The sequence below is a fragment of the Acomys minous genome, assembly GCF_964271855.1.
Source record: "Acomys minous genome assembly, chromosome: 13".
NCBI classification, from domain to species: domain Eukaryota; kingdom Metazoa; phylum Chordata; class Mammalia; order Rodentia; family Muridae; genus Acomys; species Acomys minous.
In genome coordinates this window covers 94,020,993-94,047,469 of record NC_140495.1, presented here as the reverse complement: position 1 = coordinate 94,047,469, position 26,477 = coordinate 94,020,993, and the positions used below count along the sequence as shown (strand labels likewise).

General features: G+C 45.6%; 1 long non-coding RNA gene across 1 annotated transcript in view; it reads left to right on the top strand.

Moving 5' to 3' along the window:
• The window catches only part of LOC311581161, an 87,766-nt gene that overhangs the window by 56,709 nt on the left and 4,580 nt on the right, over positions 1–26,477 (top strand). Inside the window, exon 2 of the long non-coding RNA XR_014773675.1 lies at positions 21,077–21,160. This is a non-coding gene — a long non-coding RNA (uncharacterized lncRNA). The remainder of the gene's footprint in view (positions 1–21,076; positions 21,161–26,477) is intronic.

The window sequence follows — 26,477 nt, the reverse complement described above, 5'->3', positions numbered from 1 at the left end:
CCACTCTTTTCCCCATCCCTTCATATCTACCCTTTGCCCTCGCAACATCCTCCCTGAAAGGAAAATTAAACAAACAAACAAACAACAACAATGAAAAAACCCTTCCTCACCCTGGAAGCTGCAGCGTGTCACACAGTATACCTTTTTGTGAAAACATCTTTATTTGCAAATCTACATTGCAATGAGTCATTGGTCTGGTTCGAGGCTTTAGGCTTCTGCTACACTATCAATATTGGATTCTCATCAGGACTCCTCTCAGATATCTTGTTGTTTCCCTGTTGTCATGGAGATCCTACAACTTTGGATCTGCAGGATAGGCCCCTTCATGAGCTTCCACAGTTCATGGGGTAGATGTTGGAGTGGGCCAACTCAAAGCCCTGGATCTGGGCTTGGGTCTGTAGCTGAGTTGGTCAGCCTGCCAGCTCTCCTGCACCCACACCACCAAGGCCAGATCTCCAGTACTGCCCCCCAGCTAGCTCACCCAAGTGCCAGAGCTGTCAAGGGGCAGGGCCAGCTCTCCAGCTCTCACAACCTTGGGCCAGATCACCCTTGCCCATGCCACCAGGGCCAGCTCTACCAGGTGAGGTGCAGGGTCCACTCAAATGCTGCAGCCAATGAGAGGTGGGTCCTGCTTTCCTATAACCTTGTTTTCTTATAGAACCGCCAGCCCATGTATGACACCACCCACAATTGGCTGGGCCTTCTGTCAATCACTAATCAAGAAAATCCCCTACAGCTAGTTATTATGGAGCCATTTTTTTCAAGCGAGGTTTCCTCCTTTCAGATAACTCTTAATGCGTGGCAAGCTGACATAAAACTAGCCTATGGAGGGCCAGCTCAAGACGTTTTGGAAGCCAACAGGATAAGCAATATTTGTTGTATCAGTCAATGAGCTGCTTGCTGCAGCTGTGGGAATTAAAGAAGTCTGAAGAACTGGGGTGGGGTGTTGAAAGAGTGACTGATTACTCCACAGGCCAGGAGGCTGGGAAAGCTTAGCACCCTCCTAGAGCGTAGGACACCATCTCCAAAGGAATCCAGGCTTGCTCCTCAGGTTTCTTGTGAAGAGGAAGTAGGTGAGTTGAAGAGCATTTCCCAGAGTGACCAGCAGATGGTAGCAAAGGCAAGGCTCATAGGTTTGTAGGCGCTCACCTCAAAACAGCGTTTAATACTGCCTTAAATTTGTTGTCCGCATAACAGCGTGCTTGTTCATCCCCTGCAGCGGCCTCCTCTTCCCCAGGAAATAATAGTCTGTAAATCTTCGGGACTAAGACCCGACAAACAGAATCCAACACGTGTCCTAATTATTTGGGTCAATTCTCCTTTCTGAATGGTGTTGCTCAGGGTTCCTCCAATGGCTGTGGTGCAGCTGCAATGCTGCGGTAAGCTTAGCTTATAGCCAGGCATGGGGCATGAAGGGAAATAAGGAAAAATGCAGGAGACGCCAACTATTCAAGGCGCCAACTTGGGGGAAAAAGAGAAAGGCCAGCAATGTGGAGGAGTGGTGGGCCAGAAGCCTTCTCCCCTTCCCGGCTCAGAGACACAGCTAGCCAGGTGAGCCTCCTCCCCAAGAAGATGCCTTGCCTCTGGTTCCTTGCGAGGTGTAAGGAGAGAATGACTATTTGATCTTACATTTAAATGAGTGTATCTGTTGTTGACCTGACAGTCAACCCCGTGAGGTCAGGGCTAATTCTGCTCTGGCCAATTTTCTGTATGTCACAGGCTTGGCCTAGAGCCTGGTGCATTTTTGGTACAGTGTATTGTACCATAATAATTTGATCTTTATCTGATAAGCAGATACTTCTTCCACGATGGTGCTGTCGTGGCCGCAGTCCTTGGTCGCTTTAGAGGCAGGGATCCAGGTTGACCTGCGTGGAAATGCCGAGTCTTTGACTAGTGTGGTAGGTTTGAGTGTAAACTTGCCACGAATTAGAATCTCCTGAGTAGGGAGACTCTCCCGAAGACTGTCCTGATTGTGATAATTTCTGAAGGAAGACACACCTTGACTGTGCGAGGCGCTTTCTCCAGATATAAGGGGCCTGTGTGTGGGGGGTGGGGGATGGGGGGTAGAGGGGGTCGGGTGGGGGCTGAGGGGGTGAGGGGGTGGAGGAGGTGGAGGGGGTGGAGGGGGTGGAGGGTAGGGGTGGTGGAGGGGGTGGGGGGTGGGGGGTGGAGGTGGTGGTGGTAGATGGGAGTGGAGGTGGGGGGGTGGGGGAGTGGAGGTGGGGCGGGTTGGGGGGGGTAGAGGTAGGGGGAGGGACGGATTTGCTTGGACTCCCTCTTGCCTCTGAGCTATAGATTCCTTCCCTGATAGCAGGGCTGGCAGTTCCAAACTTCCATCGTGAACTAGCGACCAGCAGCTCCCCAGGAAGCTTTAGTCTTCCAGGGCCAGATTGGGACTGCTGTGGTACCCAGCCCTGGGCACTGGGCAACTCTGCCTGTTGGGCCTGCCCCAGTGAATGAATGACAGCCAGTGCAGGACTTTGGGGCATTATCCTTAAAGACTGAGTAACCGCTGGATTCTTAACGTTTAAAGGAGATTGTTTTTGTTGTTACTGTTTCAAAGCTGACTCAAGTTTGTGCATGCGTGTGTATGTGTGTGTGTGTGTGTGTATTAATATAATCTTCCACCTATACAGTGAATGGTTTACTTGACCTGTGTAGTTGGTTATGCTGTATATGCGATCCAAACTGGAGTTTGTTTAACCTGTAAAATGGGGATCAGATTTTGCCTCCCGCAGGGGAATCACACGCATGCAGTGAGATCATCTCTGTGAGTTTTGCAGATGAGTAAGTTGAGAAACGTACCTGGTTTGGGTGTTGGAGGCTCTGGTTATCATCTCCTGGAGGCACAGTCTCTGGTTTTTGTTTGTTTGTTTTAGGGCTGATATGGTTATAAAGCTCTCGAGGACCAGTGAGGAGAGGAGGGCAGGGCTGTTGGAGGCTGTGTTGGCACCATTACAGCGAGTGCTTTAGAATTCTTAGAGTGATTGAGGAGCTCTGTGCTGGGGTGTTGTGTGGAAGGCACGGCTCTGAGTCAGAATAAATAGTAAACTGGGCTGGTGAGCGGCTTCAGTGGCTAAAGATGCTGGCTGCTAGGCTTGGACCCACATGGTAGAAGGAGGGAACAGACTCAATACGTTGTCCTCTGACCTCCACACATATGTTGTGGGGCATGGATACCCCCCTCGCGAGCTTCCCAAATAAACAAATATTAAAAGTGAAAAATGATTAACAAGCCACCTAGGTGAAGCTGTGTCCTGGTTATGAGAGGAACAGAGCGAGATCGTTTGACAGGTGTGCTAAGGACATACAGCTGAGCAAAAACAGTTAGACACCGTGTGACAGTTCAGAACTGCTCAGCTCTGCACTACACATGGGGGAACAGTGAGGTTAGCAGGAACTGATGAGGAGGGTGGACTGGCTCAGTGCTGTATCCTTGTAACCACACAAGCTTGCTGGGAGGTGGGGTGGGGTGAGGGGGTAGGATTCAGCTTCTGATGGAAGGGAGAAGGCTTTTACATCTAGGAAAGTTACGTTGGCTTTGTATGGCTTCTAATGATACAAATCTATATGTCTGAGGTCATTTCTTTTGAAGTCAGAAGAATGGTCGAACTGTTATGACCTTACTAGATTCCTTCCCAGAACAGGACTGTATAATTCTAGCCATTGGTTGCAAAAGTCATTAAAAGATACAAGAATTAGCCAGGCGGTGGTGGTGCACGCCTTTAATCCCAGCACTCGGGAGGCAGAGGCAGACAGATCGCTGTGAGTTCGAGGCCAGCCTGGTGTACAAAGTGAGTCCAGGACAGCCAAGGCTACACAGAGAAACCCTGGGATTACAGGCGTGTGCCACCACGCCCGGCTCACAACATGATGATTTTGTGTGTGGATGCAGTGTAAAATGATGACTGTAACCAAGGTAACCAATGCATAGTCATATGATGCAAACGAAGACAAGGAGGAAAGGGAAGGAATGATCAGAAGTCCAAAGTCGTCTAGGCTATATCGGAAGGTTGAGACCAGGCCATGCCTTAAAAAAGACAATCCTTGCCTGTAAAGATGATGGGAGTGATATATATATATACACACATGCACTGCACATCATTTATATACATATGTATATGGATCTATGAACTGCACATCATATATGTATCCATGAACTGCACATTATAAATATGTATATTTGTATAATATTATAGATTAACCTGAGGGACATTATATATACACACACACACACACATAAATGTACTACATTATATATACACATATATCTCTATGCACTGCACATTATATATGTGTGTATATTTATATAATATTATAGATTAACCTGAGGGACATTACACACACACACACACACACACATAAATGTCCTATATCGCACCCACATATATCTCTATGCACTGCACATCACATATATGCATATATACACCTTGTGTGTGCGCAACATTTAAGATCTCATCTTCTGGCAAATTTCAAGCACACCACAGAGTATTATTAGTTCTGGTCAGCGACTAGGGAGTGTACAGACTTCCAGAACTTACTTTTCATGTGTGTGGTGTGAGGGATTGAACCCAGGGCCTCCTGGATATCAAGCAAGCACTCTACCCTTGAGCCACATCCTCAGCCCACACTTGCTCCTTCACGACGGAGTGTTTACCCATGCCAACAAACACCTCCCCGTTCTCCCTTCTCCGAGTCCTGGGGCCTGCCACTTCACTATCAGTTTCTGTGTTACTTAGAGTTCACGCACAAGGTCATGCAGTGTTTGTGCTTCTCGAGTAGCCTGGAACATTCCACTTAGCCCAGTGTCCCCCAGGTTATCTATGCCGTTAAAAGTGGCAGGATTTCCTTCATTTTTATGTCTGAGTATTACTCGGTTTGCTCGTGTGCCGACGGATCTTTAGATGATCTCTCTCTGGCTGCGTCCAGTTGTGCTGCAGAGAACACTGGGGTGCAAACCTCTCATTCCCTTTCATCAGTGCATTTTCTTTGGGGTACAAAGCCTAGTGGTAGACTTGCCAAATTGTAATACATTTTAATTTTTTAAAATTGTGTGCGCATGCGTGTGTGTGTGTGTGTGTGTGTGTGTGTGTGTGTGTAGTATGTGTGCATATGAGGGCAAGTGCTACTGAGTGAGCCCAGAAGGGGGCGTCAGAGCCCCTGGAGCTGGATTACAGGTGACTATGGGTGCTGGTAACTGAACTTGAGTCTTCTGTAAAAGAAATATGTTTGTTCTCTTAAACCACTGAGCCCCCAGGCCCTCATTTTTTATTTCTTGGGGGGCCCTCCATACTGTTTTTATTTCCCCCACAGCTGTGCCAACTTGCATGGGCACCCGTTCACGTTGACAGATGTGAACCTTCCCTTTTCTCTACATGTATCTTTTCTGCTTTTGATCATAGCTGTTCCATCGGGGATGAAGTGGTATTTCATTGGCGTTTTAATTTGCATCTCCTTGAGCAATAGTGATTTTTAGCACCTTTTTCATAAACTCATCAGCCATCTTCTTGTGAGAAACACTTATTTTAAAGACAGGGTCTCTAGTCTAATATGGCCTCAGACTTTCTATGTTGCCAAGGATGACCTTGAACTTCTGGTCCTCCAGTGCCGACCTCCTGAGTGCTCACACTCACGTACTGCTGCACTAGGTTTATGTGCTGGGAATCGAACCCAGGGATTTGTGCATGGTAGGTAAGCAATCTACCACCTGAGCTACATCTCTTCCACTCCTTTTCAGCACTTTGGATTTTTTTTTTTTTTTTTTTTTGGTTTTTGGGAGACAGGGTTTCTCTGTGTAGCCTTGGCTGTCCTGGACTGTCTTTGTAGACCAGGCTAGCCTCAAACTCACAGCAATCCGCCTGCCTCTGCCTCCCGAGTGCTGGGATTAAAGGCGTGCGCCACCACACCCGGCCACTTTGGATATTTTATCCCATTTCTTCTAGGCTCTTTTTGGGTTGTTTGTTTGGTGGATAATGGTAGTGGCAGAGCAAACCTGGCTGTGGTCAAGTCCATAGAGTGATGGAGAAATATTCATGTCTGTGATGTGGTCAGTGACGAGTTCTCTAACAGGCCCAAGCATTACAAACATGGTGCTGGCAGGGCTTGCCTACCTGCTTCTTGTTCCCTTGTGAAACCATTAGATTACATTTCTAAAGCTAGCCACCAAGGTCTATTCCCTTAGTTGGCTACTTCCTTATGCCTGGCTAAAACCTCAGGGTCCATTCCTTTGTTTGGCTACTGACTTATTCCTGAGACTGAACACCAAGGTCCAGCCATCAAAATGTACTATTTGGCTACCCTGGCTAACCTGTCCAATCAGGACTCAGCAACTCAACCTAGCAAATATTTCACCATTTCCTCCTTAACAACCATTCCAGCAGAGACACCAGAGGCAGCTCCTCACCTTGTCCCTCCAGGGTAATAACTTTCCTTTGTGCTGAGTACCTGGTGTCTGAGTGTGTTCTGTCCCAACTCTGAGCCCACCTGCCTTTACAGTCAGCAAGCCGGCTCCCAGGCACAACCTTGACTCTTCTATCTGTGTCCCAAAGCTTTTACACAGGTTCTTCTGCCCAAGGACAACTGCCAAATTATTGTTGCTATGAAGATCTCTCTCTCTCTCTCTCTCTCTCTCTCTCTCTCTCTCTCTCTCTGTGCGTGTGTGTGTGTTCCTATTTTGCCATCACTTACTTTAACAGAGTTAATGACACCGGTAATAGAGTGAACATTTTCGTGCCCAACCTGTATTAGGAAGATGTGTTTATTTCATTACTGTTGCCATCACTACCGATATGGTGATCAAGAGCAATTAATCGTCCATTATAGTTTCCTGCGCTGGAGGGGCCAGTGACATCGGTCTTGTTTAGACCAACTATCAAGCAGCAGCATTCAGACAGTTTGCTGTTGACATCCCCTGGCAAGCTGGCAAGAATCTGTTTACATCACAATAGTTTACAGTACCAGGACGGATAGTGGAAACCTTTGAAATGACTAGGCTAGGATGGAGAGTGCCAGCCTTTATGTACAATGCTGTGAGGAAACCTCTAGGAACATAGGAACCTTTTTGGTTTTTCGAGACAGGGGTTCTCTGCGTAGCCTTGGCTGTCCTGGATTTGCTTTGTAGACCAGGCTGGCCTCGAACTCACAGCAATGCACCTGCCTCTGCCTCTGCCTCCTGAGTGCTGGGATTAAAGGTGTGTGCCACCACGAGCATAGGAATCTTAATTGTAGAGTTTCTACTCTTAGATAGGAAGATGGATGCTGTGATGCAACACTGTACCACTCACTCCATTGGACCCCATCATCATGGACACTGGTCCTCCTCCCCGCCTTGTTCTAATTTGCTTCATCGTTTCTGTAATAAAGCATTGACCAGTGAGGGTGGGACAGGGGTGGTCAAGGGGAGGAGCCAAGGTGGGAAAGGCAAGGGAGGAGCTGAAGCAGAGACCATGGTGGTGGGGTGGGGGTCATCACTACTTACTGGCTTGCTTTTCCTATGAGAAGTCAACTTTCTTTTTTTTTTTTTTATGTATATGGGCATTTTGCAGGCATGCATTATGTCTATATACTACATGCATTCCTGGTGCTCTCAGAGGGCAGAAATGGGCATCATCTCTCTGGGAATTGGAGCCTTACAGATACTTGTAATCCAGCACATAGGTGCTGGGAGTCAAACCTGTTTTTTTGTTTTTTGTTTTTGGAAGAATAGGCAGTGCTCTTTTTCCTTCCTTCCTTCCTTCCTTCCTTCCTTCCTTCCTTCCTTCCTTTCTTTCTTTTTTTTCAAGACAGGGTTTCTCTGTGTAGTCTTGGCTGTCCTGGACTCACTTTGTAGACCAGGCTGGCCTTGAACTCACAGCAATCCACCTGCCTCTACCTCCTGAGTGCTGGGATTAAAGGCGGGCACCACTACACAGGCAGTGCTATTAACCACGGAGTTGTCTCTCCAGCCCTCAGTCAGCTTTCTTATACAAGCCAAGATAATCTCCCAGGGAGGCAGCACTTCCCACAGTGAACAGATCCCTGCCATATCCATCACTAATCAAGGCAACTGTCTGATACAGGCAACTGCTCTGTGAGGTTCCCTCTTACCAGGTGTGTTAATCTGATGACCAAAGTTAGCCACTGCACCCCCGCCGGGATCGTAGGCACACATCACCACCCCCAGCTTATGTGCGGCAGGTGGAGGATGGAAGACCAGGGCTTGGTGTGTGCAAGGCAAGCTTGCCACTATCACCAGCATTGTCTTTAGAAGTTCTTTACTCTGGTTGATAAGATAAGGCCAAGGAGGCCACTCAACTTGCCATAGGTCCCACATTCATAAGTCGGGGAGGTCTGTCTAGCAGTCACTCTACTGACCTGTTATGGAATGAATGGACAGATGCTTTGTGTTTTAGAGGAAAAAAAAAATAGAGCTTTTGAAATTCCCATTTTCAAGGTTGCTGTGTTCTCGGGCAAGCCATGGTCCCTGCTGCCTGTCTCCCTGACTCCTGGCGGAGTACTTGCCTCGTGGGGTTGTGAAGAGGCAAACAGGTAGATGCCAGTGCTTAGCGACTTCCACAACATTGCACAGACTGTGACTTTGGCTTTTTGGTTTCCAACACATGGAGAGGGTAATGCAGTGCTCTAAAAACTCTAACCTGCTAATCCATCCATCCTTCCTTCCTTCCTTCCTTCCTTCCTTCCTTCATTCCTTCCTTTATTCCTTCCCTCCCCCTCCTCTCCTCTCCTTCCCCTTGTCTCTCTTTCTCTCTTTCTACCCCCCCCCTCCAGGATCTTGCTATATACCCAGGCTGGCCTTGAACTCACAGTCACTCGGTCTGGCCTTGAACTAGATATCCTTTTTCCTCAGCCTCTTGGGCGCTGGGGTTACAGGTGTGTGTCACCACGGCCAGCTTTGTAGTCCCTGTCTTTGCGGATGCTCTGAGCAGGGGGCAGGCATGAAATTTCAGGATGGAAAAGCATCCTCCCCAGAGGTTCTGTCTTTCTGGGCAGGTACTTTGGTTTTCAAAAGAATTATTTGTCCAGCTTGAGTTCTTTTAGAAACTGATTAGTTCAGAATAGAAACATCCAAAGCACCTGCTCCTTGTGGGGTGCCCTGGGGAGCATCTCTGCCCCTGAGCAAGGATGGGCGAGTGGTGGGGGGTGGGGAGTGGGGGTGGGGGCTGGGGGTGGGGGGTAGGGTGGGGGTGAAACAGCACACACAAAGCAACAGCACCAGAAAAGACGGTATTTATATTTTTAAAAAGATGACCTCTGCATAACATAGAACTCAGAGTTCTAGAGGCGGAACTAGCCCCCCTCCCCCCTGTACCTCTCCGGGTTGTTTCCCCACACAGTCAGTGTCTTAGAAACCTTGGAGAAATTCCCTATGCAAGCATATATATAGCTAGGTATGGCTTCTCTTTTTTAATCAAAATGCTAAACGAGGCACACTGTAGTTCTTTCCTACACTTCGCCTTTTAAAATTCATAAACTGTCCGGGATACCATCGTACCGGTACACATGGCTTTCTCCCTCCCTCCCTCTCTCTTTCTGTAATGGAATTCTTTCATGTGAATGTGCCACACTTTATTTAATAGCCCCTTATCAAGGGCCTTTTAGGTTGTTACGGGGCTCTTGCTACCTGAACAATGCTGCAATAAGTTCTCCTGACAAAGCCGTAATTAAGGACTGGATCGTGTGGCTCAGACTGTGAGTGATTCCAATTTTGTAGTGTGTGTTCCTAACGGCGTGGTTCCCCCCCCCCCCCCATGGGGTGGGGGGTTAGGACAGGGTTTTATTCTGCAGAGATATCTTGCTTACTGCATAAAATCATACTCCCAAGACTCAGGACATTCTCACGCGAGCGCCAACCCCCTTTCCCACACCAGTGGATACCGTGTAGGGGACGGAATGGTACCAGTGAGATTAGAAACCCCGCAAGTGTAGGCGGAGGCCCCTCAGGGGGAAAGCGGATACTACACATGTGTTGGTCTGAATGATGTCTGCCAGCTATTCATATTCACATTGAGTCTTTTGTTATTTTTTTTAATATTTTAATTTTTTTTTCCCCCTGAGTTTCTCTGTTGTAATAGCCCTGGCTGGCCCCGAACTCACAGAGATCTGACTGCCTTTGCCTCTTGAGAGCTGGGCACATTGAAACAAGCATTTTTATGCCTGTGTGTGTATGTGTTCGTGTGTCAGCAGGTATGTGTGTGTATGTATGTGTGTGCATGCGTGTGTGTGTTTGTGTGTATGTGTGTATGTATGCATGTGGAGGTCAGAAGACACCACAGATGTCACCTCCAGAAACGTTGCCCACCTCTTCTGAGACTTGGCTTTGTGGCTTGGAGCTCACCAAATAGGCTGGTTGGCTAGTGATTCTCCCAGGATCCTCCAGCCCCTTAGTGCTGGGACCACAAATGCATGCTGTCACACTAGGAATTTGCATGTGGGTTTTAGAGATTAAACATTTTGCTGGGTCGTTTCATCAGCTTGGAGAGGCGGGGCCTGTAGGAAGCAGCTAGGTCACATGGGTCCCACCATCATGTCATGGATGTATTAACGTCCTTAGAGGACTTGTGGCAGGGACTTTGTTGAGGACTCCTATTTGTCCACACAGGATACTTCTTGGAAGCAGGGGTAGGGAGTCGGGGTGGGGTGGAGTGAGGGTAGGGGTGGTAAGGGGGTGGTGCGGGGTGGCTTTCTCACCAGATGCCCAACCAACTCACAATTTCATTTTGGGCTTCTCAGTCCCCAGAAGCACGAGACACCACCTTCTGTAGCCTGTCCATGGCTCAGTCTCTGGTGTTTCACCATGGCAACACACAGAGCAGGACTTTGATATCCAGACTGAGAAATGCCCATAGCAGTGACGTCATCAGGGGAGCTAACTGTTCAGTGTTGGCAAATCAGGTTGGCTTCACAGGAGTCCTGCATCTTTCCTGCAGCTCCTGGAAGCACACCTGGGCCTTTGCTTTAGTTTCTGTGCAGGTCTTGGGTTGCAGATGCTGGGGGTACTTGCCTGGTTACCATGTTCCCCCCAAAAGAACAACGAGGGCTCTTAACACAGCTGGATAGGGCCAGCTACATAATTCTTAAAATTTACCACTTAATTTTAATATTTAAATTCTACTAGTTTTGCGCCAGTAAAACATGAAGTCCTAGCAATTGGAGTTAGTAGAAGGAAATTTTTAATATCATTTTGGCTACATACACACACACACACACAGAGGAATGCGTATGTGGGTGTCTGTGTGTGTGTTCTCTCTCTCTGTCTCTCTGTCTCCCCCCCCCCCCATGTATGTGTGTGTGTGTGAGGTCAATGTGCGTTTTGTCATCTTCCTTAGGAGGGAAAATGTCGTAAGAGTCACTAGGTAAGGGATGGAGTGGGGATGGCCTGAGGAGCAGAGAGGCATCCATGTCAAGGGGAAAATTATCTAAAGTATTCTAAGTTTCATTTAATAATTTAATGTGTGCATGTGTGTGCATGTGCATGTGTGTGCGCCATATTGCTTGTGTGTAGAAGTCAGAGGACCACTCCCAGAAGTCAGTTGTTTTTCACCATATGGGTCTTGAGGATAAAACTCAGGTTTTCAGCCTTGACAGCAAGCATCCTTACCCACTGACCCATCTCACCCACCAACTATTGCTTTTCACACTGGGTTTTATTTGTTTTTGTTTTTTGAAACAGGGTTTCTCTGTGTAGTCTTGGCTGTCCTGGACTCACTTTGTAGACCAGGCTAGCCTCGAACTCACAGTGATCCACCTGCCTCTGCCTCCCAATTGCTGGGATTAAAGGCATGCACTACCATGCTGGGTTTTATATCAGAGTTAGTTGGAAGAGTAACAAAACCTATTGACTCCCACACCCCACCTTGAAGGAAGACGTTGGACTTTCTGATGAGGCTTCAGAGTATGCACCTGGAGACCGTCTGCTTGCCACAGCTCTCCATCAAGTTTGGGAGACTGATTTAAACAGATTAAACAATTAAGTGGTTACAAGTAAGCGTAGGGAGCCCATAGTGCCAGTTGTGCAGGCTCTCTGCCCTGTCGGCAAGGGATTGAGCAGATAATAGGGAATGTGTTTAATCATGTTGGCTTTTATTCCTCCTGAAATGTTTACAAAAGTAATTAGAAGCCAGATTAGGTGCAAGGCTCGTTGACCTTTAAGGAAAGCTTGGCCTCAAACAATCAGGAAATGGGGGGAGGGGGAACAAATGTCTATTTCAAAGGTTAATCAGAGGGAACAGTGTGCCTAGCTGAAGCTCTCTAGCTTGCAAAAAGGAGGCACTTTTTTTTTTTTTGTATACGATGAGAATTAGGAGAAGACAGAGCATCTCAGGGGTCTTAGTTTTCAGGATGTGCAATGTCAGTGTGAGAAAAGACACTGACCAGCTCTTCCTAGGCCCGCATCTCCTGGCTGGCTGGGTACTTCTAGGTTTTGACCTAACATCCTTGGAAAGTTTCTGTATTACAGATTTAGAGCTGATACTCTGTGTAGGCACAGATCAAAGAGTCCCCAGGAACCGTTCTTACCTTTATCTAGATTAGGGATTCTTGGATTATTTTCCACACGTGACTTCTTTTCATCTGAGACATTTTTTATGTGACCTTGAATATAGGTATGCAAATAGTACCAATATGCAAGGAAATAGATTTTAAAACTATTATTTGTTAGAGAAGTATTTTTTTTTTACTGTTAATTAAAGTCTAGATCAAAATTTTATATTATTTATATATATAGTATGTATTTTATATATAAATTTTAATTTTGGGCCTGGGGGGATGCTCAGTTGGTGAAGTGCTTGCCGCGAGGGCTGGAATTTTATTCGCAGAACCCATGTCACGAAAGCTGGGCGCGATGGAGAGATGGCTGAGTAGCTAAATGCATGTACTAGTCTCCTAGGAACTGATTTCAATTCCTAGTACCCCTATCAGGTACAGCTGCCTGCCACTGCAGCTCCAGGGGATCTCACACCTCTGCCTTCGCAGTCACCTGCACCTATGTTTACAGCCCCCCCCCCCGACTCATATGTAACATAATTACAAATAAAAATAAAATAAAATAAATTAGGATCAATGGCTTAGCAGTTGAGAACCAGGATGTGAACTAGGGTCTGGATCCACATGCTGCCTCACCACCATCTATAAATTCAATTCCAGATATCCAATGCCTTCCTCTGACTTCTGCAGGTTGCAGGCGCGCATGTGGCGCACATACACTCATGCAGGGAAAATGCTCATTCATAAAAAACAAATCTAAAGAAAAAAAAAGTTGGGCCCCACCAGTACCTGATGACAGTCTGCTGTTATACAGATACCACACACACAGTGGTCATGGAACACAAGAGAAATCAGTCGGACGCTATGCAGAAAGCATCTTCCTTGCTGGACAGTTTTCACAGTGCTGGAAGGTACACTATGTAAGCTGCTTGGGGAGGGGGGTGAAGCTGCCAACAGTCTCGCCCCAGGTGTGTACCTTGACTGGCTTTGGTGAGATGTGCCAAGGGGGGCAGGACTGGAACGGATGCTATGGGGACAACCAACTGCTTTCTGGTTGGATTTAAGGCCTGCTCCACAGAAGGGAATGGATGCATGGTAGTAAATCTGTCTAAGAACCCATGGCTGGGGAGCTCATAGGCACCAAAGGCAATTCATCTTGCTACAGGGGCACAGTATCAAATTACTTCTATAGCTGTATCTCTTAACCCATAGGTTTATGATGCTTTCAGAACCCATCGTAGATGTTTGTTTGCACAGTGTACAGAGGCTAATGTGGAAACTCACAACTGGTCCAAGTGCAGAGAATAAATGTCTGAGGAGTTCTCAGCCACACACTTCTCCTCAAGGCTCAGAGACCATCAGTGGAAAAGAGGGCGGAGAGATTGTAAGAGTTCAGGGAGGGGAGGAGCACATAGTGTGTTTTAGACATGACAGGACCCGTGCAGTCATGAACTCACAGTCACCGTGGTGGCCTGCACAAGACCTGCAGCAGATCAAGCCAGTCAGAATTACCTCATGGATGGGGAGGGGATTATGAGCTCCCACTTCTACATGAGGTGCTATTGACAGCTGATGACTTTTGGGGGAGGGAGTGTCAGCTTTCTTTAAAGATATGCTCTTCGTAGGTTGAATACACTTCGGTGGATGGTCCCATAGCCAGGAGTACATGAATGGCACTAATGGGACGAGAGGTAATGGGAGAGGGAGAGAGAGGAGAGAGAGAGAAGAGAGAGAGAGAGAGAGAGAGAGAGAGAGAGAGAGAGAGAGAGAGAAGAGAGAGAGAGAGAGAGAGAGAGAGAAGAGAGAGAGAGAGAAGAGAGAGAGAGAGAAGAGAGAGAGAGAGAAGAGAGAGAGAGAGAGAGAGAGAGAGAGAGAGAGAGAGAGAGAGAGAAAAGAGAAAGAGAGAGAGTATTGAAAGTTGGGATAATATGAGTAAAATATATGCCTATATGTAATTCTCAAAGATCTATTTACAATATTTTTATTATAGCTCAATGGATATTTTTATTATATCTTGATGAAACTATTGTACTATAAAAATGAACACTTGTAATCCTGTGTTTGGGAGGCAGAGATAGGCAGATCCTTAAAGCTGGCCTGCCAGCCTTACAAGCTAAATTGGTGGACTCCAAGTAAAAGTGAGAGACCCTACCTAGAAAACGAAGCGGGGAATAACTGAGGAAGACACCTAAGTTTGACCTCTGGCCTCAACATACACCTCTCCCACATGTGTACCCTCCCTTCCCCCATGGATGCACACACACACACACACACACACACACACACACACACACACACAATTTGGCTGAATATTTGATGTTGCTGGACATAAGCATCTTCAATGTTCCTTAGAGTTGATTGATATTTTGATTTTATAATTGTCACTGAGAAATTCCACTTTGTATAAACATAGTGTGGCAATGCATTAGGATAAGAAGAAAATTTGCTGGATCTGACAGACACGTTAATAATACACTTTGAGGTCACCTAGAACTCAAGACTGCTATCCGGCTATTTACTCAGCCTGTTCGTCTAACCTGCTGTTAAGAGAGCAATGTAACAATCCGCTTTGCTTGCCTTGGGTCTTCCATGTCGTCAGCTTTGCCAATCTAAGCTGAAGCAGGGCTGCAGTCTTATGTAAGGCGCGGCCACACCCGATAATGGCGGCGACCGTTACCACTTGGCAGCAACCGTTAATGCTCCCGCGCAAGCGCAAACATAAGCCCTCTCAATGCACCCCTCCCAAACAGGGGTAGGCAAATGAAGCACTCCAACACAGCCCTCTCAACTTCCGGCATGCTAATGGGGCATGCTAATGAGGCATGCTAATGAGGCATCCAAATGTAACCAATGAGACTTTGACACGCCACGTGCAGACAGTATTTAAACGGCGTGCTCGCAGGTATTCGGGGTCTTTCGCTTCAGCTTCAAGTGCACTCCCAATAAAGCGCTATTGAGAAGGATCCTGGTGTCTGCCTTGTTCCTGCCGGTGGGAGGGCGCGACAGTCTTAAGTTATTTTGTTTTGATTTTCTGCTCACCCGACTCTCTCCTCACCTCTCCGTTCCCTCTCTCCCTCCCTCTGTACATTTTGGCCTGGGATATTTCTCCTTCTCTTCTCTTTAATTGCTTTTCTACTCCCTCGCCCCAACCTCATGCACCCCTTTCTAGTTTCCTGGCCTTTACCTGTATTTACTTCCACTGATAACTTAAAAATAAAAACAAAGCCAGTTAGAGGCTTGTATCTACATATGAGAGAGAACATATAGTCTTTGTCTATCTTAACCTAGGTTACTCTGCTTAATATAATGCATTCTAAATTCCATCTATTTTTTCCCTAAAAATTAAATAATTTTATTTTTCTTAATGGCTGAATAAAATTCTTAAAAAAACCTAGTTATGTTATGCTTTTGTTTCAATCCAAACTGTGAGATATGGGGCTGCTTTTAGTTTGTCTGTAGGTGATTATTGCCTTATGGGGCTCTGAGAGGGGCGTGGCCTTTGTCAGCAGCAGATAGTGGAATTCTGAGGACTTGAGAGGGTAGAAAGACCAGACCGTGGAGAGGACCTAGGCCCCACTGCTCAGATGTAGCCAGTGGGCAGCTCAGTCTCCATGTGGGTACCCTGGTAAGGGAAGCAGGGGCTGTCTCTGCCATGGATTCTGTTGCCTGCTCTTTGATCACTTTCCCCTGGCGGGGTGCTTCCTTGCCAGGCCACAGAGGAAGAGGATGCAAGCCATCCAGATGAGACTTGATAGGCTTGACTCAGGTGGTAGGGGAGGATGTGGGGAAAGAGGAACACTTCTCCTGTGCGGGGGCCTATACACTAATACTCCACTATAGAAACTAGTGTGGAGGCTTCTCTAAAAACTGAAACTAGATCTAGCATACTACCCTGATAGTCCACTCCTGGGAGTATGCACCAAGGAGTCTGTGTCTTTTCAAAGAGACCCTTGCACACCCATGATTACTGCTGCTCTTTTCACAATAGCAAGGAGATCTAGCAGGCTGTTAGATGTTTATCAATAAGTGAGTAGATAATGAAGTTTATATATTTGGTGTTACTTTTTAAAACTATTTTATTTAGATTTCTTATGCCTCTTCCTTTCTTCCTTCTCCTCCCCTTATCCCTCCTAATACCTTCTAACCCCCTGACACTCACTAGCAGTGTCATTTAGAATGACACATGGCACTCTGCCTGGCTTTTCACTGATAGTATTATCCAGGCGAGCGCTTGTCTGCAGAGAGAAGGGGTTTTCTGCAGATGGCAGCATATTGGAGTCATTGTCAGAAAGAGAAAAGACGATATCAGACTCATATAGTATCACACGTTCAGTTAAGGGTTAGTCTGAGCTCACTTCCCCATGCAGTAATGAGAATTTTACTATTTCCAGCCTATTGTTAGATGTGACTTAGTGGGCCTCTTTCAAAGGGAGGTCTCTGAGGGCCCCCAGGTAGAACTAATAAAAACTGGTCTCAGAGTAGACCAATGGTGGTGAGAGGGGAAGCAGCTTGCTCGAGGCCAAAAAGCTGCTGGTGGGCTCCCAGAACAGGCTGCAAAGCAGACATGAGAGACTAAGGTGCCTCTTCAGCTCTGGTGAGCATGCCTGCGCTTCCCAGGTAACCGATGGGGATTCAGGAGTCCCTGCACAAGGGTGATTGTGGCAGAAGCCGTTGTCTTAAAACAACAAGAATTTTACTTAGCTGTAATTCACACATGGCACAATCCACTGACTTGAAATGTACAGTTAGGGACTGGGCGGATGGCTCAGCTGTTGAGAGTGCTTCCTGTTCTTGCAGAGGACCCAGGTTCAGTTCCCAGAACACACATGGTGGCTCACAGCCATCTGTGACCCCAGTTTCAGGGCGTTGATCTTCTTCAGACATCTGAGAGCAGCAGGCATGTGCATGGTACACGCGGTACACACACACACACACACACACACACACACGAAAGCATACAATCAGGGCTGGGACTCAGTGGTAAACCACTTGCCTGTGATCCATGAGGCCCTGAACTTAATCTCCAGCGCTGAAAAAAAAAAAAGACAAAAATAAATATACATTTCAGTGTTTTTGTTTCCAGTTTCTCTACACAGTTGTATATCCATTAGCACAGTCAGTCTTAGGATGTTTTCAGTACTCTCTCAAGACAGCCATAACCCCCTTCCCTCTGAGAGCCAAGCCTGGGAAACTACTAATTTACTTTCTGTCTCTAATGGATTTACCTATTCTTGATTTTATATAAGACATATCATGTAATAAGCTGGCTTTTGGTTCTCTGTGTGTGTATGTGATGTAACACATTCTTATTTGTGTGTATCCATGAACATGAGAGCCACAAGTTGATGTCAGATGTCTTTATCTATTGCTCTCCACTTTATTGTTGTTTTAATATTTACTTTATTTAAAATATATTTATTTATTTATTATGTATACAGTGCTCTGCCTGCATGTACACCCGCAGGTCAGAAGAGGGCACCAGATCACATTATAGATGGTTGTGCGCCACCATGTGGTTGCTGGGAATTGAACTCATGACCTTTGGAAGAGTAGACAGTGCTCTTAACCGCTGAGCCATCTCTCCGGCCCCCAATATTTACTTTATTAACTTGTACTTCTGCATATGTGTTATTTTTGCCTGTGTCTTGTGTGTGTGTGTGTGTGTGTGTGTGTGTGTGTGTGTGTGTGTGTGTGTGTGTACATGTGCACATGCCATATGCTCATGTAGTCAGAGGACTTCTTTTTCTGGAATCACCTCTCCCCTCTGCTGAGGCAGTGACTTTCTTGTTTCTGGCGCTCTGCACACACTAGCATGGCAGGCCCCTGAGCTTCTGGGTGATTCTCCCATTTCTCCCTTCTCCTATGTCTTTGTAGAGGTGCTAGGATTACAGATTCAAGCCAATGCACTCAACTTCTTTATGTGAATTCTGGGATTGAACTTGGGTCAGGATTGTGCTGTGACTGCTCACTGGCTTTTTTTTTTTTTTAAAGATCATCTCTTATGGAACATGGACTCACTGATTTGCTGGACTGGCTGCCCAGCCAGCTCCAAAGCTCCAAGGGTCTTCCTGTCTCTGCCACCACAGCACTGGAATTAAAAGAGCATGCCGCTCTGCTTGAATTTTTTAAAAAAGTTTTATTTATTTATTTATTTATTTATTTATTTATTTATTTATTATGTATACAGTATTTTGCCTGCATGTGTGCCTGCAGGCCAGAAGAGGGCACCAGATCTCACTCTAGATAGCCGTGAGCCACCATGTGGTTTCTGGGAATGGAACTCAGGACCTTTGGAAGAACAGCCAGTGCTCTTAACCTCTGAGCCATCTCTCCAGACCCTGCCTGGAGTTTTACATGGGAGCCTGGGATCAGAACTGAGGTCCTCAAGCTTACGAGGCAAGCGCTTTTACTGACTGAGCCATCCTCCTAGCTTCCTGACTTTCTTAGCATAATATTATCAAGATTCACACGTCACAGCAAGTATCCATGGTGCCATTATATGGTACCATTTATTTATTTACCATCCTCTACTGTTTGTACAACCACCTGCTGAGGCACATTTGTGGGGTTCAATTTAGGGCGAGTATAAATAGTGTCACACAAACATTTGGGGGGGGTGCAGTTCTCATTTTAACGCTATTCCGTTCATCAACTCAAAGGTCACCTGCCCTGAGTGTTGCATCCACCATGTTCTGCCTTCTTTTTTTTCCTGTCCCTGTGTGGTTACTCCCTTCCTCTCGCAGTACAGGCTGTGTCTGTCCCTTAGTTGCTTGTTCTCAGTGGTGGTGGCTATTCTGTGTTTCGCCATCCCTCCTGTGTGAGGACTATGTCTTACTGTCTTTCTATCCCCAGCAACTATTCATATTACCTTTACGCCGAACTTTCAGGCATGGCCTGAAGAGCCAGAGAGTTTTGGTACCCTACTCCTTTAATGATTTCCGGTTCTTAGTTTAGCCTAAAGTTTTGGCATCTTTTTCTTTGGTCTCCCACTTACCTCTTACTTCCCATATCTTTTAATAGTTCCTAGCTAACCTCAAAGGTGGCTAAAAATTTGTCTGTCCTGGCCACTCATGGTGACACCAAGGGAATTCAGAAAATCAGATTGAAAAGCAAGCAAACAATTAACCTTGAAGGTTTGAGTTTTCTTGCTGTCACTTTTTAAAATCTGTCCTTTCTGAACTCTAAAGAAGGGGGACACTCACTGGGGTCCCTCGTGTGGTCTTAATTCAGTGATGCATTAGGGCAGATGGATAACAGCACTTCAGTAACATGTGGGGCTGTAGCCATTTGAGTGTGAAATGTTTCACAGGCTCAATGAGTTTGAACTCTTGGTTTTCTGCAATGCTGCTCATTGAGGGGGGTGTGGAGTCTTTGGGGCTGTGGCTGAGCTAGCTGGTGTGTGTTGGTGTACTTGTTTTATCTATTTTATTTGGTTCTTTTTGGTTTGTTTGTTTTTGGTTCTTATATACCACCTTCTCTACCCCAATCCCTTCCAACACCCCAACACCAGGTAAGAGAGACAGAAGGTTAGAGGGGAAAGGAGGTGTAGGTCTCTTTACTACTTCCTGCTGATTAGGGTTGTTGGGTTCCTTGGGGCAAGTCCAGTCTTCTGTTGTTAGGATATCACTAACTTCCCCTTGTATAACTACCACAACAACAGCCAGTAGCAGCAGGGGGGAGCATCAGCCTCCTCCTCCTCCTCCTCCTCCTCTTCCTCCTCCTTCTCTTCCTTCTTCTTCTTCTTCTGAGCTCCCTCCCTCCATCTCTCCTTGGGCTCTGGTATTTATACCTTCTCAGGAGTCTGCAGAGTTCCAAACATAAACCATCTGTAGCTGGCAAAATTCATGCCCCTGCTAGTGCATGAGGCAAATCATAGTTAGCAGCTGTCGAGAATCCAAAGCAGGCCCATAACCCACACCTGGGATTAAAACAAAAATACATCCACGCAGCATAACTGAGTTTTTAAGAAAGCCCAAATTCTCATTACAGAAGTAGGCTGCTGGGGGTGGGTCTTAGAGCTGATATCTACCTCTGGTTCTGGTTTGAGCTATCTGCTTCCTGATCTGCCAACATTTGAGGCCTCTCCAGCACATGATGTCAATGATGTGAATTTCTGCTGCACCTTTCTTACCATGACAGACTGTTCCTTTTAAAGGTGTGAGCTAGAATGGTCACAGGGCTGCAGAAGTAACTAAGGCAGGAGGCTTCTTGAGCCTGACAAAGGATGCTGCCTTGTTGCTGAGTCCTCAGTTGGGGCTTCTCTTGAACATCCCCTCAGCAGAAGCTGCCACTGTCTACGTATTTTATTGGGAATTACCAGCTGTGTTTCCTTTGGGTCATCAGGGCTCAGTGTGCCTGCCATGGCTTTCGAAGACGATGTAGACCTTCACAGCCAAGAGGAATGTCACAAGGACAGATTGGCTTCTGAGCTACCATAGCCCAAACTATTGCTTGTCGTCGGTGGGTCATCGGTGTCCCTTAGTGAGTGCTCTTGTTGCCACCGTTACCTTATCAGGCCGTTTATCCCCCGTTACAAGGTTGTTCATTTGTAATGAGGCCCTTAGCCTCACTAGAATTAATGGAATGTTCTTTGTAGTTACAGAGCCAAGCACTGTGCGTGGGTCCTTGGTGACTGTGTTGAGTGGGCCACCTCCTGGCATCCCTCTGGAGTGATGAATAGGTAGGGACACGGGGGATGGGTGGGGGGTGGGGTGGGTTCTCCAGGTACAGAAAACTCATCTGAGGGAACGAGAGTGGAGACCTTGGCATTGTTTTGCTTAGGGAGAGCCAATCCTGGGATTTATATTTTGGTTTTGGCAAGCTTGTCCTGCCTTTCTAGTCTACACTCATTCTTGAACAGAAATGGGTTTTCAGCTCTGAAGTTTTAGAAAACCTGACTGCAAAGTACCTAAATCTCCTTAGGTTGATGACAAAAGCTTACCCTTTCCCCATCCTTTTTTAAAAAATTTTTCTTTCTTTCTTTTTTTTTTTTTTGAGACAAGATTTCTCTGTGTAGCCTTGGCTGTCCTGGACTTGCTCTGTAGACCAGGCTGGGCTCGAACTTACAGAGATCCACTTGCCTCTGCCTCCCTGAGTGCTGGGATTACAGGCGTGCACCACTGCACCTGGCTGCCCTTGTTCCACCTTAATAATACATCCCAGGGCACGTGTATGAAGCATTTCATCCACTCCCCGAGCATTTTCAAAGAAATTTTTCATGGGATCCACACAGGGCCCGCAGTGTCTGGTGCCCTGGTTTTTGGTAACTGTTGCTCCATGTTCTCTTTGCCTTCTTATCCTCCTGTCTGTCTTTTGGGAGTGAATAGATGGGTATCAAGTCAGCAAGTGCCTGTGCCGTCCATGGCGGCCAGAAGAGGGCATTTTATAGTTAACTGACCAAGACAAGGTGATATTAATCCTTTAGTCACATACTTGTACATGAACCCCACTGGCCCATTTGATATAAGATGGCAAAGGACTTTTTAGGTAAAATTTATTGCTCTAACTTGCCAGTTTTCCCACCACTACCTCAGTTTACTGGAACCATCAATGTCATTTCTTTCTTTTCCAATTTTCTGATTTTATTTTTCTCCAACATAATTTATTTATTTATTTTTATTTATTTTTTATTTTTTTATTTTTTTGCTTTTCAAGACAGGGTTTTTCTGTGTGGCCCTGGCTGTCTTTGACTCCCTTTTGTAGACCAAACTGGCCTCTAACTCAGGGAGATCCACCTGCCTCTGCCTCCTGAGTGCTGGGATTAAAGGTGTTGACCATGCGCCTGGCCCAACATAATATTTAACTATTTTAGAATTTCATACAGTACACTCTAAGCATTCCTCCCAGGTCCACCCTCCCACCTGTTAAAGTAACTTTTTATTCACCTGAGATAATTGTCGTCTCCAAGGCTTACTGCCTCTGTCGGCTAACCTAGGCCTAGTTCTGGAAGGTTCTAACCTCCATACAATCTAACTTAGGCCAAGAATGCTTTTAACTTCTGAGTCTTACTGCTGAATAAGCTTACCCTTTCTAGTTCTTTCTGAAATCTGTCTGTCTGGTTCAACTCAGCCATTCTGGCTCAAACTCCTCTCCAGGTTGACTTATTCAAAGTGGCTTCTCTCAGTTTCGGACTGACTTGCTCTGCTTGGCCTCATACTAGTTCTAGCAATCTGTTCTAATATTCTAGCTCTCTCTCTCATTCTCTGACTCATTATGTCTTCACCTGTGTCTATCTTGTTCTCAATTCAACCTGTCTCTGTAAACTCCCTGTAAAAACAGCCCCTGAATTCCACGAGCTGAACTGCTGTAAACTCAACTCCATTGCACTGCGTCTCAACTCACACTCAACCAAACGGCCTGAACTCAGAGATCTGCATACCTGTCTCCTGAGTGCTTGGATTAAAGATGTCTACCACCAAGCCTGGACCTAAGCTTTTCTTTACCTGAAACTTGCACTGTACTAGGCTGGCCTTGAACTCAAGAGATTGGCTTGCCTCTGTCTTCCGGAATTAAAGGTGTATTTGTATTCCAGCCATATCACACAGACCTAGAAGGTCTTTGGATATGATTTCTTGCCAGAGAAGCCATGTTCTGAATTACAGTTCCTCTACACCAATCTTTGTAGCCCCCTCTTCCCCCCAATATATCAAGTCTAATTTGTGTTGACTGTATACTCATTGGAGCATGGTCAAACTCCTTAAAGAAAATGGAGCAGCCCTGCCCCCAACCCCTGCTAGCCGTCAACTGTGAAGAGAGCTATATTTCAGCATCTTTATCACATTTTTTTTTAGTTTTTATTTATTTATTTCTTTTTAAATTAATTTATTCAGATTACAACTCAACTGTTATCCCATCACTTGTAGCCTCCTGTTCCTCCCTCCCTCCCACTTTCACCCTATTCCCCTCCCCTAGGTCTATGATCGAGGGTACCTCCTCCCCCTCTATATGGTCATAGACTATCAAGCCTCGTCTTGGTAGCCTGCTTATTCTTTCTTTGAGTGCCCCCCCCCAGAGGAGGCGGTCAAATATGGGGCACCAGAGTTCATGTCAGAGTTAGTCCCCGCTCTCCACATAACTGCAGAGAATGTCCTGTCCATTGGGTAGATCAGAGTAGGGGTTCGATGTTTACTACTTGTATGGTCCTTGGTTAGTGCAATAGCTTGAGCAGACCCCCTTGGGCCCTGGGTCATGATGTTCTACTTGTAGGTTTCTAGGACCCTCTGGTTCCTTCTATTTCCCCATCTCCTATATTCCTCTTACCTAGAGTCCCAGTGTGATATCCTCACATCTATCCCAATCTCCTGGTAAGTGAAGACTTCCATGTGTCATGCCTTTTGGGCTAGTGCCCACTTATAAGTGAGTATATACCATGTGAGTCTTCCTGCTTCTTTAACTCACTCAGTATGATCATTTCTAGTTCCATCCATTTGTCTACAAATTTTGGAAATTCCTTGTTTTTAATACCTGAGTAGTCTTTATCACAATTTTTAATTGTGTATTTAATCTCTTCAATATTTTCCTGTCAGGACTCTTTCTTTCTTTCTTTCTTTCTTTCTTCCTTCCTTCCTTCCTTTCTTTCTTTCTTTTTCTCTTTTTCTTTCTGCTTGAGGTGGGGGGGATTGTTATAGAAGTCTTCAATATCTCTCATTCTCAGTCATGAGTCTGAGGTCATCGATACCTCTGCAAAAGAAGCTCATAGCAGCATGGAACACAGAACTCAACTCTTCTACAGCAGCCCTGATCATGGACACCAGCATGGTTTCCTGGGAAGCTATATTTTGGGGGGATTTGATTTGGGTTGCCATGAGATATAACTAAGATTGTATCTTGAAAGTGCTTAGTGCAGTGGCTAGCATATTTTTAGAGCTCAGGGAGTGATAACTACCATTGTGAGTCTCACTGAGTTGAGGATACTATGTGACCAAAAAAAAAAAATGTTGTACACATCATGTTGCTTCTTCAGCTGGTAGGACTCGAAGTATATAGGACACAATTCAGAAAAACTTTTCTGTTAGTCAGGGAAAGGAGTCTAGGCAGGTCTAAGATGTGTAAAGATGTGTCCTGCCCAAGAGGATACTATGGCCATGCTGGGGGATGCTAAACCGGAGTAAAGGAAATTATAACCCATGAGTCAAATCTGGCCTCTCACATGGTGTAATAGAAATAATATACCTTGTAGGTGAGAAGTTACCACGAGTACTCAGAGATGCAGGAAAGTGTGTAAGTGCCTGGGTATTTGGGCTAAGTAAGAGTTGATCCCTAATAGAAGATTTTGTTAGCTTATGCATTTTATAAAAACCATCATCTTTAAATCCCTTTCAGGTCCCAGCCCCAAGGAATACACTTTGAACACTTAAGCAGAGACAAGAGAATGTAAGTCTGGCTGTTTAGGCAGTTGAAAGATTTACAGCAAAGATATTACATATTGCCAGAATTATGTAAGGCCACAGGTGCTATTCTTTTTTGAATAGTTATTACCCAGGGTCATCTTGCCCACATGGAAAATTATGTTTTTCCTGATAAGAGCACAGGAGACTTAATGGCTGGACCGGACTTAATAATGGTTGTGACCTTATACTGCCCATGTCTTCCCTCCTCCGACTCCATGGTGCCAAGCTGTCCATTAGAGGTATATCTTTGGTATGCGAATCAGGGACTAATGGCTGGTCAATCCTGGTAAACAAATATTTATATCATAACAGGCTTAGTTAGCATAAGACTTATCTTTGGATACTGGAGAAGGCACTTTTCCTTTAGCTGAATTCCACTTGTGTGATTTAATGTCTCTTGAGCAAATCTCTTGGTAATTCCTTTATAATTCCAATTTTATCACTTATATAGTTTCTTCTATATCAATGGTTTTGTACAACCTATGAATTAAGAATTAGCTGGACATGGTGGCACACACTAGCAATCTTAGTGCTTGGCAGGCAGAGGCAGGCAGATCTCTGAATTCAAGGCCAGACTAGACTACAAAGTGTGTCCAGGACAGTGACAGCCAAGGCCACACAAAGAAACCCTGTCTCACCCCCCCAAAAAAAAAGAATTAAAAAACTATTTACTTTTATGTATGTGTGTTTATGTGTATGGTGTGTTTTGGAGGAGAGTCAGCATATGCATATGTGTGGTGGTCAGAAGACAACTTTGGGTGTCAGTCCTAGCCTTCTGTCTTTCAAAAGGGATTTATTTTATTTTTAGCTTTGTATAGGTATGACTGCATATGGGTATATGTTCATGAGTGCAGGTACCAAAGGAGGCCAGAAGAGGGCATTAGATTCCCCCTGGAGCTTGATTACAGGAGTTTGTGAGCTACTTTGGTGTGGGTGCTAAGAACTGAACACTGCTTCTCTGGAGGAGCATTGAGTGCTCTAACCTGTTGAGGCATATCTCCAGTCTGTTTCCCACTTGGGTTAAAACAGTTAAAAAAATTGATGGAAGACTACTATATAACATATGAAGCTATATAAAATGATAATCTTAAAATTAGAATCTCAGTGTCCATGGGTACAGTTTTGTTGGCACACAGTTGCTCATTTGTTTCTGTATTGTCAAAGACAGTTCTTACTTTGTAATCATAAGGCAGGTAGTAGGAGCAGCAGGTCTTATAGAGCTCATATGCTAAAGAGATTTACTGTCTAGACTCACAGGGGGAAAAATCTTGCCTCTGTGAAGACAGGGAGGTGGTATGCAATATATATACATATTTACATAAATAAAAGACGTGTGTGTGTGTGTGTGTGTGTGTGTGTTTGTGTGTGTGTGTTAAAAAAAAAAAACCAGCCTGCCTCCATCTTAGGCTTAAGATCTTTCTTATGGAAAAGACAAACTAGGTTCATTGGGCTATTCCCTGCCTGTAACTTTAACTACATGGTCTGTACTGCTTGCTGGAATGGCAGTCATGCTTTTGTTTAAAACAAACAAACAAACAAACAAACTATCTTGCAGCCCTATTCTTGTTTCAGAAGGGTTGTTATCACTACCTTGTTATGCCTACCTGC